Raw genomic sequence first — 14982 nt, forward strand, 5'->3', positions numbered from 1 at the left:
ACTTCTGATAGATTTGGCTACTGGTTCTGTTCTGTTCTCTGGAGTGAGGAGGGGAAGTACAATGGGGAGGTGTCCTGCTGCAGACTTGAAGAAGGTTTGTGATTGTCTTAGGTTAAAGTCTAGCTAGAGCAAGACTTTCTGCAATAAATCCAGGACACGCTGTGAGTCACTGCAAGTATGTACTCATTTTTAATTACAGTAGAGTCACGGTTATCTGGAACTCAACTAACTAGCAGTCTCAACTTACCAGCACAAATCACCGGCACTATTCACAGTGGTAAAGGCCAACTTTTTAAGCTGTTTGGGGCTCTGCTGTGTTTAAATACTGGGTTCCACAGCTCCACCAAGGTTAATCTACTTTCAGTTACTGTATTTTAACATTTAATACAAAGTATATGGTATGTATTTAGAGTGGGGTATAGCACTGTATTCGCAAGGTCTGTTTTTAACATTCAGTCTCAAGCAGCCGTAAAGCACACTTAACCAGCATCAGCCATTCCCTGTCCATGCCAGATAACCAAGACTCTACTGTAATAATTCTGGCCTGGTTTGTTAGATTATATAGGTCCATTGTTCTCCAGCTCAAGGCAACCCTAAGTATGGTAAATCAGGGTCACAGTGCTCTAGCTGGAGGGACGATTAGACTTCAGCCAGCACTTAAAGAGAACCCGAGGTGAGATTTAATTATGTTAGTGGGGCACAGAGGCTGGTTGTGCACACTAACACCAGCCTCTGTTGCCCCATGGTGTGCCTCCAGGACCCCCCTGCGCGCTGCTATAGTCTCCGCAGTGCTAGCGACACACAGCGTGTCGCCAGCACAATGTTTACCTATGCCGTGTCAGTCAGCACCGCTCCCCCGCCTCCTCTGCATCGTCGCTACCCGCCCGCGTCCCTTCCCTCCAATCAGCGGGAGGGAAGGGACGCGGGCGGGTAGCGCCGATACAGAGGAGGCGGGGGTGCGGGACTAACAGACACGGCATAGGTAAACATTGTGCTGGCGACACGCTGTGTGTCGCTAGCACTGTGGAGGGGATAGCGGCGCGCAGGGGGGTCCTGGAGGCACACCATGGGGCAACAGAGGCTGGTGTTAGTGTGCACAACCAGCCTCTGTGCCTCACTAACATAATTAAATCCCACCTCGGGTTCTCTTTAAGAAATATCCAATAGGAAAAATGAGACTATTTTCCCACTGGGGCATTGCAATAATTATCCTCCAAAAGCATGATTGCAGTACAAAAGGAGGGTAAAAGTTGCATTGTGTGTTACACATGTAATGCGATGCATACAGTGAAGTATACAGCACATATAAAGTAAGTTACTGCAACTGGTAATGCACACTTTATGCTGTACTGCACTGCATGCATCGCGTTAGAGGAATAATCAGGGAAACATAAAATAAAAACGAGCTTTACTTACCTTCCTCTAGTCCCTGGCAGCCGATCTGTGCCCTCGCCGCAGCTCCCAGTCTCCAGGTCGGCATCTTCTGCGCCTGTGAGAGCGCAGCTTTCAATCACTCGCACGTGGTCTGGAGTGTTCTGCGCAGGCACATAATTACTGCACTTGTGCAGAACACTCCAGACCATGTGCGAGTGATTGACAGCAGCGCTCGCTAAGGTGCAGTAGATGCCGACCTGGCAGCTTCTGCACCGTAGGGGATCGGGAGTCACCCGGAGCTGTGGCGAGGGCACAGGAAGGCTGCCAGGGGCTGGAGGAGGCCCCGGGTAAGCAAAGCTCATTTTTTTTTTTATTTTCCCCCTGATGATTCCTTTAAGGTAACATATTCCCGTTGCACCGCACTGCTAATGCATCGAAAATGAATGTGCCATTACCATAAAATATGATTATATTGTCTGGCGCAACAAACTGCAATGTCCTAATGGGAAAGTAGCCTAAGAGCCAGTTTACAGTGTTCAGTTGCGTTGTAGAATAATTCTTCAGGTCAACTCACTGCCCATACAATTTTATGGGGCTGTTCACAGTACTGCATTTTGCCGGACCCTGCTCTGCTAAGGCTGTGGATTAGCGTCTATGTCCAGTCTCCATTGCAGTTCACACTCATTATAATGCATGCGTTACGGAACTGACCACTGGGGATCCAGCCTAAAAGTTTTTCAGCACATTATAAAAAATCTTGCATTTCTCCTTTCTTTGGCATCGACTACCTCAGCTTCTAAAGGTGCGGAGCTTTCTATTACAGTGAAACTAGGTTTATCTGTATTTAAAAATACCTATGAACACCTGGGCCTGGGTTCCTAGAAATATACAGGATAGAAATTAGTCAGCAGAATCTGTTGGGATTCAGTTTCCTTAGAATACTTTTCAACATGCCTAAAGAGAACACGGTGTGAGAGGAAGACAGAGGCTGCCATCTTCATTCCTTTATAAACAATGCCAGTTGCTTGGCTGTCATGCTCTGAACTTATAACGCCGCTTACCACACTGCAATGATAAGCCTATGAGACGTAACTTACAGCTAAACAATATATGGTAGGATGAATATGAGGAAAGTCCATCCAGCCGCTCTCCCCCCAGCTGTATGTGAACCCCCTGGGCCTGTGGTAAATGCTGCAGGCTTACCTGTTACCTCAGCATGACTTCTCGCTTTCTCCAGTGTCTAGCATCTTTTGGCCACTGTGAATGCCTGTACTACGTGACAACGCCACGTCAGTGTTCTCCCCAGGCTCTTTTAGCTGGGTGCTCCACCCAGCTAAATTTGATGACCACCTGGCTATCATCAGCCCATCTCCTCATCTGCCTCCTATGCTTTAAGCAGAGAAGTACCAGCCTGTCATTATCCTGTAGTGCCCCACCCGGCTACTTTTTCATGCCACCCGGCTGGAGAAAATTTCTGGGAAGAACAATGCACACGTATAGATTTCATACTGGAATGTATTGGAAATCTGTCTGCAGTGTGTGGGCAGATAAGAGATCCCTCTCTGATCAGATTCCATCAGAGAGGGATCTATCTGATGACCCATTGTCTAATATATGGCCACCTTTCATCACCCAATAGCATTCATATTCATATTCTGGAGTGGTTTGATAGTCTATCCAGCCTGCTCAGATTAGATAATATTTGTCATATATATTTCTTTCAACTAGTATGGTTTCTTGTGAACTTTAGTCCTTAGTTTTTACACACCTGCTACAAGCGAGTGGAGTCAGACCAGAGTCAAAGCATCTGATTTGCATGCTCATTCTGGACCACTGCCTTAAAGTACGAGGCCACATTCAAAGTGGCTGTTGCAGTCCTTGTGACAGCAGGAACGCAATGCAATGGATAGAGACAAGGCACGTTATGCTCACCATGTGTCAGGTACAGTGAAGCATACAGTCAATGGAAAGTATGCTTCACTTTTACTGTCAACACACTTACTGTTTTGTGGTAACGCACTGCATGCAGTGTGTTTCGAATGATTCTGCAACCCGTTATACCGCAACACTCCCACAGCTCTGTGAACGTGCGTTAATGCAATGCACCGCTGTGAACGTGGCGTCAGCACAGAATTCAGGTAACTGCCATTGTTTATTAGAGAATGAGATGGCAGCCTCCATATTCCTATCACTTTAGGTTCCCTTGACCTCTTTCTAGATTGAGATATAATGTTCTGACATTATCATCCTTGTGTGTTTTTAATTTTACAATACCAGCAGTTAGTCTTTCTTCCGCCTGACTTTTTCAAGAGTCATTGAGTGAGCTTCCTCCTGACACTCACAGAGCTGCAATGAACACAGCCTGTGGAACCATGAGCATCAGCATGCAGTTGTTGGTTTGTTTACTAAGATACAACAGAGTAGTAACTTACTGCAATAGACAGTAAAAGATCTCTGCACAATGAACCAACTAAATACCTCTCAAACTGACAAAACAATAAAACTATGTAATACAAACAATGCACATTACAGAAGGAGAACAGAGGGTGTTCTTAAGAACCTTGCAAAATTACTTGCCAACAAAAGGAAATATACTTCAAGTGAAATAAGCAATACCGGTACCTTAATTTCAGCACTGCTAATTGTCAGGATTAATGGGAAACATTGCTTACCTTATTTTTGAGCATATAATATACAGTATGTAACCAATCTACAGTGAACCTAACAGAGACTATTTGGGAGTACCAAAGCTAATGTCAGTTCCTCAGTTACTGCAGGTGTGGAAAATAAGTAACAGATATTGTATGCTCTATGCATGAAATTATTCATGTAGGAAATAGAAAATACCTGGATAAGCTACACTGCGAACAGAGTACAAATTCCATAATTTAAATGAATTCACTTTACAAATTCTCAGGCCACTTTCACACCAAGATTGTTTGATTGCGTTACGTTACCTTTTTTTATCGCAGGGTAATGCTAAAGCAATGAAAACCTATGGGGCATTCCAGATCGGATGAGGTGCGACGCGCATACTATATGACATGACAGCGACAGTGCATTATCAATGAACATAAGCGGCAACATGCGTTGCGCAGAAGTGTATTTTGTCAATACACTTCTGTGCAATTTTTTTTTCGGCCACAGGATGTGAGCACTAGAGAGCTTGCAGCCAAAAGTGAGGTTACCGTGCATTGCCGCAGTAATCTTCGAAGCCTATTTTTAACATTGCGGTCCGATCAGCTGATCGCACCGCACCTATAATGATTGTTGCTGGCGTGAAACCGGCCTCAAGGAAATAACTAAAAGTAAAGAAATCAAGAATCTGTATTACTATAAAAGAACAGTATAGATAATAACTTTTATGTATAAACATGATTATTCTGCCTATAACCCTGGAATTTTTCAGGAAGGTGTGGTTATAGGTTCAGCAAAATCAGGCTGGAGATGCTGTATAATGTAATGGCGTTAGTCAAATTGTGCAATCCTGTAAAATCAAGTTTCTCAGCCCAATATAACTTTAAGGAGGTAAATAAGTGTGGGAAGTGAGTTGTAAAAGCACCTAGATTACTATAAAGCAGGTAAATAACCATATGATCCAGAGTCTCTCACATACTTTGCATGGTTAATTTACACTTGCAAATGAAAACTGATTTGCACAAAATTTGAATTCTAATAGCCTTGTTTTAACATGGAGTATGCCGTGTTCAAATAAAATAGCTTTGTGTTTAGTTTTTCTACCAGTCTTACACATTGCCAAAAAAAATACTACTGAAGGGTAACAAGAGTAGTTTTTCAGAATATAGCAAAAAAATCTTTAAAGCGGTTCTCCCAGATAAAAGTAAAGAAAGTAAAGGCATTGTTGCATTGCCCACTAACAGCAGAGCTGCTTTTATCCTGTCTCCTATAATAATAAGTTTTTAAACTATCTGAATTCAACTGCCTGAAATTGAATTTCAAGTTGAAAGCAGTGATCACATGATCAATGCTCCCTGCTTATCGGTTGAAATGTTCTCCCCATGGGGCGGGGCCTCAGTTCCGTGTAATATCAGATCCAGAGTTTAAAGAGGAACTTCAGCCTAAACAAACATACTGTCATTAAGTTACATTAGTTATGTTAATTAAAATAGATAGTATAATCTCTTACCCACCCTGTTTTAAAAGAACAGGCAAATGTTTGTGATTTCATGAGGGCAGCCATCTTTTTGGTTGAGAGGAGGTGACAGGGAGCATGAGACACAGTTCCAACTGTCCTGTGTCCTGATCACCCCTCCCAGTTGCTAGGCAAGGAGAACAACAATATCAGAAATCCCATCATGCTTTACACAGCATCAGGGGAAAAAATGCCTGGGCAGATTTCTTTGAGGGGGTGGAGCTTAGCTAAAAATGCAGCTAAACATGAGGCTTTGGAAAGAAAAACAAAAATTCTGATGTTGCAAAACTGTTAAAGAAACACCAAGCCTTTTCAGTTCTGCTAAGTAGATTTTTAGTCTGGAAGTTCACTTTAAACTTACCGTACGTTCATGCTATGCAGTGGAATCAGTGCAGTATAGAGGATTAAAGTGGATCCGAGATGAAAAACTAACTTTAACATGTAACTTGTCTATATAACTTATCAAAAGTTTAGATAGTTTACACAGCAAATCTAGCTGCAAACAGCTTCAACTGTTTATGATAATTTACTCCTGCGATACAATGACAGCAGCCATGTTTTGTTTGTCACATTACACACAGGCAAGCTGATAGCATCTCCAGCCCTCAGCCTGTGACACATTCAGTCCCCTCTCCTCCTCCCTCCTCCCCTCTGCCTCTGAAATCTTTAGCTAGTAACCTCCTCCTCCTCTTGCCCAGACTGAGCTCGCATAAGCCCTTGATACAGTGCCAAGACACTCTGAAAAAGCTGTGGGCGAGGCTTGTTTAGTTTATAGGGAATTAGAGTATTACAAAAAACAAAAAAAAGTATTTGGCTTGAGGAATGCCCTATAAAATACTGTATATGTAAGGAACACAATTATGCAATAATTAAGTAAAAGTTTATCGCGGATCCACTTTAAGGTATGGCTGTGAATGTCCTAAAGCTGTTTGTGTAGCAGTCTCTCACTGTGGAGTTAATCTTTTGCTGCATTTTGTCACAGTGTCAAAGTCATTTTGGTTCCATTCTCTTGTGTAGTTTTTCAATAATTAGAGCTAGTTCTCAGACCAGGCACCACTCACATCAAGGCAGCAAACTCCCTCTAAAGCAAAATAGCAGTGGTCACCAACCATTTCTGGGTGAGTCTACAGCCAGCAAGCTGAATTCTGGTCAGAGTTCAAAAGAACAATATTTATCAATCTGATAATCAGGAGGCACCTATACTCTACTAGCACTGCTAATGAGGCACTTTATATTGACCTGCGGAAGCAGGCCAGTACCCATGAAATGCGTTGTTTAATTGTGTTCTGAATAAATATTTTTCCAGTTGAACTGATGTTCTTATTTTCTGACGAGGTAAGCCTCTCTTTCTGATATTGGACGTTATGTACTCTATACATCGGGTACTTCCATCCCACTATTTACCATGATAAAAAGGTGTTCCTTTTAAAGGTCCTAGTAATGACATCACTATGGAGAAGTCATCACTATTCAAGCCTCCTGCAGTCATAGCCCCCTGGTCATGGCCCTCTCTATTTGGTGAATGGAATAAAAATATTTTATTGAGGTTTAGCATATAAAAGAGTGATTGATATCTCTGACCTTCAACTGTTCCCAGCTGATATCTCTGGGCAGCTATTGTTTATACTACGCACTGCAGTTTTAATTGAAAGCTGCTGAGAATATGATGGCGCCCAAAAAGGTTTTCTACTATAAAATGCAGAGATCATTTTTCTTATAATCTGTGACACGAGGAGTAATTTCATTTCAAAAGTTCAATTCTGTTCAAAGAGATTACTTTTTTTTGCAATCAGCAGAAATGCAAGGCTTGCAACATGTAAATCCACTATTCTACTGTAAATCCACTATTTTATATATCACTCACAGGGAACACACACCACTATCTTAGTTTTGAATATGAAAAATAGGGTTAAATTGTAAAAACTATGAAATATAAATCAACCCGTAAGCCTCTCATTTCATCACAATTTCTGATGAATGTTGCAAAGAACTTCTGATTTTCGCTAACAGCGAGTAGCCTTTTCCCAAGTGTTCCAGCAGGAAGTGACTTCACTGATTAAGAGCCTGAGCCCACTAACGCATTTGTGTCCACTTCTGTCCACTTTTCAGCATGAGTAACACTGATGTGTTGCTGAAAAGAGGACAGGAGGGGACACAAATGTGTTAGTGGGCTTAGGCCCTCATAGAGGCGCACACTGCACTGCGAAACTGTAAGCACTTCTCCCTTGTATGCTCTGCAGAAATAGTAAATGGCAGTCCTTGTTTAGATTGGTGGTCACTCACTTGCAAAAGATCTCCTATGACATGACAGCAGCTACATGCTACAGAGGTCACAACACTGTAGCAATGTAACATTACGAAGGTCACTTAGTATCTTATAACATGACAAAGGTCACTCAGTTATCATTGCAGCTACCATGAATTCACTGTTACCATTACATAAGTCTTTCTGTTTGATTTATCATGGCAGCGGTTACTCCCTAATTTATCACATGGTAGCAGTGTACAGAATCTCTGAAGCAGGCAGTCATTCTACCTACTGTATTATGACAAGGTTCACTCAGACACAAGTAATATAGCAGCAGTCAGCAATAGGACAGCAGTCACTTGGTCTCCTTATCATTGCGCCCTATCATCGCAAATGTCAGTTCTGTAATATGTCAATGGTCACTCATCGTCTTGTAATATGCCTGAAAAGATATTCAGGGCCCGATCCAGTTCACTTTTTCTTCCACGTTTTCTCCTAGGAGATAAATTTTTATCTCCTGTTTAAAATAAATTTTCAGCATTCTGCAACTGAAAAAGTACCAAAAAGTAGGTTGAAAAGTACTGTCAAAATTATTCTGAGTATTTTCTTGCTTGCTGGTGGTTTAAAGGGCATTTTACTGATAAGATGTGAAAATATCACCTAGGGGAAAACTTGAAATGAAAACTTGAAAACTTGAGAAAAGTGAATTGGATCAGTCCTTCAGTGTCTTATATCACTTGTATCACAGCAGCAAGTTTCCTGCATTATATTAAAGAGGAACTGTCGCAAACATCTTAAAAGTTAAAACACATAAGAATAAAAAGTACAATTCTTCCAGAGTAAAATGAGCCATACATTACTTTTCTCCTATGTTGCTGTTACAGTAGGTAGTAGAAATCTGACATTACCGACAGGTTTTGGGTTAGTCCATCTCTTCATGGAGGATTCTCAGCATGGCCTTTATTCTTTATAAAGACATTCCCTGAAAAAGTTTTATACATAGATGCTGGCCAGCCTCGCTGCTCGCTGTACACTTTTTTGACAGCTGGACAGAGAAACTGCCATTCACTAAGTGCATTTAAAAATAAAGAAAACCCTGAAAAACCTTGAGGAACCCCTCCCCCCATGAGAAGATGGGCTAGTCCAAAAACTGTCGGTAATGTCAGATTTTTACTACATATTATAAGTGACAGCAACATAGGAGAAAAGTAATGTATGGCTCATTTTACTCTGCAAGAAATGTACTTCTTATTTGTATATGTTTATATGCATTTTAAATTTAAAGATTTTTGCATCAGAGGTCCTTTAATGAACTGTACTTTTCCTGTGTTATGGCGCCAATGAGTTGTTATAACATAGCAGGAGGCACTTGGTCACGTGCATGAAAAAGAGGCGCTGGGAAATTTAGGCGCCCAATTTCAGCATGTACCGATATTCTACATTGTTAGACTGAAAATTGTGAAATATCTGTAAATAATACCGATATTTTACAACTAACTCTAACCCTATTCTTCCACTGAGCCTTCCCTCTACTGATGCCTAACCTAAAACTCCCCCCTGCTGCCTAACTTTAACCCCTCCCCCACACCTAACCTTAAAGCACCCCCATGCCTAACCTTAACAGCCCCCTCCGCAGCAAAAAAACTAAAGCTATTGGGCAATCCATAGGCACCCACTGAAAATATCGGGAAGAGTGTGAAAATTGGGTGCCGCATTAGGGCTGATACTCTTCGCAATATTCCAATGAACGCCTATGGAACCCCCAAATCTCTGCTGCCAAATTTCCTGCTTCCCACTCCTGTTTCACAAATCTCAACATTTCTGTACAGGGATGCTAGAAATGAGTGTCTCCTTTCTAGCAAAATTTGTAGTGGTCTTCGCTCCCTTGAAAAAGGGGAAACACAGTACGGGTGTGGTCAGAGCAGAATCATCCACCAGGCAACCTAGGTAAGTGACTGGGGCCCAGTAGGTGTAAGGGGGCCCGACTGCCATTTTTCTCTCATCTTAGATTACCAAAAGCACCAAAGCTACTGCCATGCTTAGGGCCCCATTTCATCTTAATTCATCTCTGGGTGTGGTCAGGAATTGGTTCCCTTTATGATATTGCGACCTATTGCAATGCCCTCTATTCTTGCCCTGCTATAATAGTGTCTGTCACAAGAGCCCCACTGGCCGTGAACACGCAAAACCGTCCGATCCGATTCTAGCACACAGATTGAGAGCTATGGACGCAATCTGCGTAGAATTGGCGGAGTTTGAGCGTCACGACGCAGTAGGGAGCCTGTGAGGTTACGAAAATACACTTTTACTCCAACCCAGGGGTAGATTTGCCACCATCTCTGTTTTCTATCAGCCCAGAGAAAACTGCTAACTGGCTATAGACCTGTGAAACAAACAACCGGTTAAAACTGTGCAATTCCTATCTATCTATCAAAACAGTAGCGTCCCTTCGGAAGTTTAGGTCTCGTCTGGGTATACTGAATAGAAGGTTTTACTGAGAGGTAAAGACCTTTTAAAAAGCCTTTATTTGTTACAATATAAATAATTAATATATACAGACAATCGTGAACAATTAAACGATGAGAGACAGTGATAACACAGTACATAAAAGAAAAAGGGATAAAAAGAACGAATACTTATGATTCTGTGGAAAGTCCGTTCGGGAAAAGACAAAGTTCCTTTGTTGCAGTTAGTTCGCAATATGGCCGAACCACATGGCCGTTGCTCCGCCTGCAAGATGGCCACTGCTATTTCCCCAAGCAGTGGCAGTCTTTTCGGTATGATGGAAAGTGGGGGAATTGGCTGGGGGTCCTCATGCAATCAGTTTTGAGCACTGACATTTCTGGGCGGAGTCTCAAGCTCAGCCCAGGGGCGTGTCAGGCAGTGAGTTCTCAGGGGAGGAACTTCCAGCCATCCACAAAATATGTCCAATTTCATACCCCGCCGGGGTTTTGTCGCACATGCAAACCGATTTCATATTCAGATTGGGCTGAGAATACACGTTCATAGGACATCAAACTTGCAATATTTGGGGCGCACGGGGACCCCATTATTCATATCTCAGCCCCTGCTCGGGTTACCTGGCTATGTCTAGTATCACCATATTCTACAGAATTAGGGAAACAAAATTATGTAATTTTCATATTCCTCCCATGGATGGTATTTGCAAAATGTGACAAAGTTATCAACACCATGCATTCCATACTCAGTTTAGTCGGTGCCGTCAAGACTGGGAGGAATGTAGGTGTCAATAGACCTCATGCTGTGCTAGCTTCCCCTGTTGAATAGACTCTGTTGGTATTTCAGCTCTGCCCAATTAGCACATTAGTGTCACCAGAGCTTTTCCGGGAGCCTTAACAGGATTTCTTGCTAAACCAGGTTGCTTTAGCCATATGCTAACGCAGGCCCATTCAGCCCTCATGGCAAAAGGGGGGGGGGAAGGCAGGAAGGAAAAACTTCTATTTTAAAAATAAAGAATGTCAGTTTTCCGATCACGGTTGCGATCGGACACTCGGCCGCGAATCCTCGGACGACTGGGCGTCGCCCGGCGTCACACCTCCCCCTTCCCGAGCTCTGCTCAGGGAGGTGTCAACAGGACGCCTTCCGTAGCAGCTATTGGCGCTGTTGGGTCGGGTTCCCCCTGACACCGCGACAGCCCATCAGCGTTTTGGTGTCGGCTGCCTGCTTTGTGTTGGATCGTAAAGTCGTACTGCTGCAATGACAGGCTCCACCGTAGGAGCTTGCCGTTGGTTCCAGCAGTACGGTTTAGCCAACTCAGGGGATTGTGATCAGTGACGATCGTGAAGGAGCGGCCGTACAGATACGACTGCAGTTTCTGTAGGGCCCACACGATCGCCAGGCACTCCTTTTCAGTTGTGGAGTAGGCTACCTCTCGGGGCAGGAGCTTCCGGCTCAGGTAGAGGATAGGGTGTTCATCCCCCTTTCCATCCACCTGGCTGAGGACTGCGCCGAGACCGTAGTCAGAGGCATCGGTTTGCACCACAAACCGACGACTGAAGTCTGGGGCCTGAAGCACAGGGGCGCTTGCGAGGGCCTGCTTCAAGGCCTGGAAGGCATTCTCGCAAGCGGGGGTCCAGCTAACAACCTTGGGGTGCTTCTTGCTAGTGGCATCGGTCAGGGGCTTCGCCAGTGTACTATAGGCGGGAACAAATTTCCTATAGTAGCCGGCGGTCCCCAGGAACGCCTGGACCTGCTTTTTCGTGATAGGTCGAGGCCATGCCAGGATGGCGTCCACCTTTCCCGTGTCAGGTTTCAGGGTGTTACCCCCCACCCGGTGACCTAAGTACTGCACCTCGGTCATGCCAATCTGACACTTACTCGGTTTAACCGTCAGATTGGCCATGGCCAGCCTCTCTAGTACCTGGGACAGGTGTTTGAGGTGTTCTTCCCAGGTGGGGCTGAACACCGCAATGTCATCCAGATACGCTACAGCGAACCCTTGCATTCCCTCTAGCAGGTCGTTCACGGCCCGCTGAAACGTGGCGGGGGCGTTCTTCATCCCAAAGGGCATCATCGTGAACTCGAAGAGGCCGAAAGGGGTGATGAAGGCCGACTTTTGCCTCGCGTCAGGTGCAAGTGGTATCTGCCAATACCCCTGGCTCAGATCCATGATTGATAGGTACCTGGCTGATGCCAGTGTATCTAGCAGCTCATCAATGCGAGGCATGGGGTAGGCGTCTGTAGTGGTGATGGCGTTCAGTTTCCTGTAGTCTACGCAGAACCGAGTTGTCTGGTCCTTCTTGGGGACCAGGACAACAGGGGCTGCCCAGGCACTACTGGACTTTTGAACCACCCCTAACTCCAGCATCTCCCTCACCTCCTTCTGCATGTCCGCCTGTACCTCGGGAGAGACACGGTAAGCGGATTGCCTGATGGGGGGATGGGTACCTGTATCTACCCCATGCACCGCCATACTGGTCCGCCCCGGGATACCGGAGAAGGTGTGCTGGTACTGGCCCAGCACCTTCTGTAACTGCTCTTGCTGGGCTGAGGCGAGCTGTGGATTGACGTTTAGGTCGCCGTCCACATCTCGTACGTCAGCCAGCAGGTCTAACAGGGGGTCTGCCTCTCCCTGCTCTAACCGGCTGCACACTGGCAGCGCATACTGGGTCCTGTCATGGTGGGCCTTCAGCATGTTTACATGAAAGCTCTTCTGCTTCCTGCCCCCCATGTTCACTAGATACGTCAGAGGGTTTAACCGCTGCACTACAGTAAAAGGCCCCTCCCAGGCTGCTTGCAGCTTGTTCTGCCTCACGGGAAGAAGGGCATATACCTTGTCACCCACATCAAATGACCGCTCTCCAGCAGTGCGGTCGTACCATGCTTTTTGTTTGGCCTGAGCCTGGGCCAGGTTGTTGGTCACTACTGCGGACAGGGACTCCATTTTGTCCCTGAACTTGAGGACGTAATCGACCACGGAGACATCAGTGGGGTCGCCCTTGCCCTCCCATGTCTCCCGCATCAATTGTAAGGGTCCTCGGACATTCCTCCCATACAGGAGTTCAAACGGGGAAAACCCGGTTGACTCCTGCGGCACCTCCCTGTACGCAAACAACAGATGAGGCAGGTATCGTTCCCAGTCCCCACCTTGCGACTCAACAAACGTGGTCAGCATTTGCTTCAGCGTCCCGTTGAACCGTTCACACAGTCCATTGGTCTGCGGGTGGTAGGGACTGGAGACAATGTGCGTCATGTGTATCTTTTTGCACAGGGCCTCCATGAGTTCGGACATAAACTGGGATCCCTGATCGGAGAGCATCTCCGCAGGGAACCCGACTCGGGAGAAAATGTTAAGTAGCGCGTCTGCTACCTTGTCCGCCCTCAGGGAGGAAAGCGCCATGGCCTCAGGATAGCGGGTGGCGTAATCCACCACCGTCAGGATGTACCTTTTGCCACTGCTGCTGGGAGTGGGCAATGGTCCAATTATGTCGACTGCCACTCTGTGAAAGGGCTCACCTATGATTGGCAGTGGACACAAGGGAGCCTTGCGGGGGTTCCCAGCCCGTTTTACCTTTTGGCAAACAGTACATGAGCGGCAATAGTTGGTCACATCGATCCGCATCCTGGGCCAGTAGAAATGACCCTGGATACGGTCAAGTGTCTTGTGGATTCCCAAGTGCCCTGCCAGGGGAATGTCATGTGCGGACTTCAGCACATGCCCCCGGAAGGCACTGGGTACCACAAGCAACTTGGTACCCACACTTGTTTCACCTTCGGTGGGCTGTACAGGCTCGCTGTACAGCTTACCACCTTCCCAATATACCTTGAAGGTATCTTCATTCGTGAGGGGCTCCGAAGCCTGTCTTCTGAGTGCCTCGAGGCTAGGGTCAGTCTGGAGTGCTTGCACAAATGCAGCACTCTCGCTCTCAGCCAGCTGGCCCGTGGCATATGCAGTTAGTGGCTGAAGGCTACCATCCCTGTGGTCAGAGGAGGGGGAGGAGGCCGGAACCTCTTCCACCTGCTCTGAGCCCAGGTTCTGAGCAGCGCGGCTGCGTGTTACTGCCAGTACAGGTACACCTTCAGACTGGCACATACTGGCATTACTCACATCCTGGCTGCATGCATGAATTACAGTGACAGGTACAACAACATTTTCATCACAAACAATCGGTATATCAAACACAGGTACCTGTGACACAGGTACTATTGGACTCGGTACCCCTGGACTGGGCACATTCAACCCACCTCCCCCCTGTTCTTGCCCCTTGGTGCAAAGTACCTTAGTGTGGGCGGAGAGTCCGTCTCCCTCCTGGCAGTCTGAGGGGCTTGGGGCAGGTTCATAATAGGACACAAGCTTGCCCAGGTCGGTCCCCAACAAAACTGGGACCGGCAGTTGGTCCAGGACCCCAACAACCTTCTCTTGAACCCCCACCCCCCAATCGATGGACACCCGAGCCTGGGGAATGCGAGAAAGAGTGCCCCCCACTCCAGTGAGGGTAAGGTATTTGTCAGGGAGGATATTTTCCGTCGGGACCAGGTGCGCACGCACCTGGGTGACATCCGCTCCAGTGTCGCGGAAACCGGTAACAAGCTGGTCGTTCACTGTAACCAGCTGGTGGTTGCTCGTAGCGGAGTGGATCCCTCTCCCACCTGCGAACATGACGTTGTTGGGTGCTCCCGGCTGGGGTGCGCTGGCTGGCGGCAGTTGCCGTGGGCGAGGTGTAGGTGGTGCAGGAGCTGGCGCTGT

The 14982-nt window shown here is 46.0% G+C and overlaps 1 protein-coding gene across 1 annotated transcript in view; it reads right to left on the reverse strand.

The window, feature by feature from the left end:
* DTX1 (deltex E3 ubiquitin ligase 1) overlaps positions 1-14982 on the reverse strand; it is a 106677-nt gene that overhangs the window by 71491 nt on the left and 20204 nt on the right. The gene's annotated exons all lie outside the window — the stretch shown is intronic.

The sequence above is a fragment of the Hyperolius riggenbachi genome, chromosome 1 (assembly GCF_040937935.1).
Source record: "Hyperolius riggenbachi isolate aHypRig1 chromosome 1, aHypRig1.pri, whole genome shotgun sequence".
NCBI classification, from domain to species: Eukaryota; Metazoa; Chordata; class Amphibia; order Anura; family Hyperoliidae; genus Hyperolius; species Hyperolius riggenbachi.